Source organism: Microtus ochrogaster, unplaced genomic scaffold (genome assembly GCF_000317375.1).
Source record: "Microtus ochrogaster isolate Prairie Vole_2 unplaced genomic scaffold, MicOch1.0 UNK141, whole genome shotgun sequence".
NCBI lineage: Eukaryota > Metazoa > Chordata > Mammalia > Rodentia > Cricetidae > Microtus > Microtus ochrogaster.
Genome location: NW_004949239.1, coordinates 399,226 through 401,994, shown reverse-complemented (window position 1 = coordinate 401,994; position 2,769 = coordinate 399,226). Strand labels below are relative to the sequence as shown.

At 46.9% G+C, this 2,769-nt stretch overlaps 1 protein-coding gene across 6 annotated transcripts in view; it reads left to right on the top strand.

Moving 5' to 3' along the window:
- Nucleotides 1–2,728: 2,728 nt before the first annotated feature.
- Nucleotides 2,729–2,769, top strand: part of Ezh2 (enhancer of zeste 2 polycomb repressive complex 2 subunit) — a 65,032-nt gene continuing 64,991 nt past the window's right edge. For 3 of the 6 annotated variants that reach the window (XM_005371933.2, XM_013355498.1, XM_005371932.2), the window contains exon 1: nt 2,729–2,769. The gene's annotated coding sequence lies outside the window, so the exon portion shown is untranslated. The other 3 variants (XM_005371937.2, XM_005371935.2, XM_005371934.2) reach the window with 1 other exon arrangement.

Sequence of the window (2,769 nt, the reverse complement as noted above, 5' to 3'; positions counted from 1 at the left end):
ATTCGCCTGCCTCTGCCTCCCAAGTGCTGGGATTAAAGGCGTGCGCCACCACCGCCCGGCTCTAATTATATTTTCTATGTAGATGTACGTCTATTTCTTTTTTAAATTTTTTGTTGATATTTATTGAGCTCTACATTTTTCTATACTCCTCTTCCTGCTTCTCCCCTCCCCCTTCAACCCTCCCCCAAGGTCCTCATGCTCCCAATTTACTCAGGAGATCTTGTCTTTTTCTACTTTCTACTTCCCATGTAGATTATATCTATGTAAGTCTCTCTTAGTGTCCGTATTGTTGTCCAAGTTCTCTGGGATTGTGGTTTGTAGGCTGGCTTTCTTTGCTTTATGTTTAAAAACCACTTATGAGTGGTACATGTCTATTTCAAGTACCGTTGTTGCCCTACCCATTTTGGGTCTTGTGCTTTTTCTGAAGCTGGCTAAAATGTCCTTTTTAAAAAGTTTTGTATAAATATTTAACAACATTTCTTTCTTCTGAACACCTAACAATTTTCATTACAACTCTTGAATTTCACCAGAAGCCCCATCTCTATACTAATGGCCCCTAATATAATTTCCTTGATTTTTCCTCTATAAGATGCTATCATACTTAATATTAAAGTGCAGATGAAATAGCAACACAAACTTAAGAGATAAGTAGTTAACTCCTGAGTTCAAATTGTTTATGGAAAAAGCAAGTATAAGCTGCTGATGCAGCTGGCCAGAAGCATGCTTACTATGAGAGGTTAATATGTTGATAGTTATTCGGTATGGCTGCTGGGATTTGTCACATTACGGAGCACTCTGGGTGTACATATTTTGTTTTTATTTGGATATGATTGCATTTGCTTTTAATCTTATAGATTCTATGTATACTTCTCAGCATTGACTTGTTTCTGTATACATGAAGGACTAGATACTTTGTTGACTATTCTTGGTGGTCAACTTGACTATATCTGGAATTAACTAAAACCCAAGAGGCTGGGTACACCTGCAAGCATTTTTTTTGGCTTTTAATCTGGGTCTTTTGAGGTGGGAAGATATACCTACTTGTCCTCACTCTAGCTGGCAAATTCAGTCTCTCTTGCAGGAGAAGAGACCACTTCTTCGGGTTTCCTGTGTTTATTAAAGACCAGTCAAAGACATTCAGGCTTGCAGATTGAACAACTAACCAAGCACTCGATACTTGGATTATCCATTGGTAGACAGTAATTGTTGGACTAGCTGGACCACAGGTTGTAAGCTATCCTTAAAAATATATATCTTAGGGGGCTGGAGAGATGGCTCAGAGGTTAAGAGCACTTCCTGCTCTTCCAAAGGTCCTGAGTTCAATTCCTAGCAACCACATGGTGGCTCACAACCATCTGTAATGGGGTCTGGTGCCCTCTTCTGGCATGTGGGCATATACAAAGACAGAATATTGTATACATAATAAATAAATAAGGTTTAAAAAATATATATCTTATAAATATACATGTAAATCTTATATATAATCCTATAAATATATAACTGTGTACATGCCTACATATGCATATATGCATGTTTATATACACACACAAACATATATGTATTCATTCTATCAGTTCTGATCCTCTAGAGAACCATGACTAATACAGATACACAACTCAATTTCCAGTGTCATAAATTCTCAGTCTGAACTATTACTGAATCTGTTTTTACAGGTCTGTGGGATTTTGCCATACAGGTCCATTTTATTAAAAGTAAATTCGAAATACCTTTCACTCCGTTGCCAGATAATCCAACAGGGGACAGAGTGTATACTAAGCACTTTTTCTAATTCCTCTGTCCCAAGATGGTTTCTAACCATTGACAAATGTTACAATCTTTCTGACTGGGGTAAGCGATCTGCATTCAAAAGTTGTTAATGAGCAATTTGAAACCTGACAAGTGCTGAGAACCATAAGCATGGCTTGGAAGGCCTTTCAGAGAAATCTGAAGTCACCGTCATGTCGCTTTTTCTTACGTTGCCGGGGCACTAGGCGGCAGTTTTACTAGCCAAAACCGCCGGGGGCCGAAAGGAACCGCACTAACTTTCTCAGCCCTGTGGTTGTCAGCCGCGAGGAGACGGCCCGCCACGCGCTTTCCCTCCGCGGCGCCGACACGAGCGTAGGACCCCCGGCCCAGGACGTGCACGCCAGAAGACGGCGGTTAAAACTGTTACCACCCCCGAGTTTTGAACTATTTCAAACTCGGCTCTGGCGCCCGCCCCCTCCCCCTCCCGAGAACGACTCGGCGCCTATTCCCGCCAAGAGCTGGCCCGCCCTCCGGACGCTTCCCGCCACCCCGACCTCCCCGCCTCCCGCTCATGCGGGCTTCGGGTCCCGCCAAGCGCCGGCTTCCCGCGTGCCTGCCCACGGCTTTCCTGAGCGCTACGCCACGTTGGCAAAAGAACAAAGACGGCGACCGGGGCGCTTCCACCCAGCCAGCCGCGTTCCTCCGAGCGAGCCCTGTCACTCGCGCACGCGCTGCCGCTTGCGAGCCTCGCGCTCTCTGGGCTGGGACTCGCCCGAAAGGCTCCCAGCCCGACGGGCCCTCTGATTGGAGGGCGCCCTCTCGCATCCGCCAATCGGGGCGGCGCTTGATTGTGCTGGGGGGGGGCAAATAAAAGCGATGGCGATTGGGCTGCTGCGTTTGGCGCTCGGTCCGGTCGCGTCCGACACCCAGTGGGACATCGAAGGCAGTGGAGTCCCGGCGGCGGTGGCGGTGGCGGCGCGTGGGGGCGGCGCGCGGGAGAGGCGTGGGCTGGCGCGCGGGGCG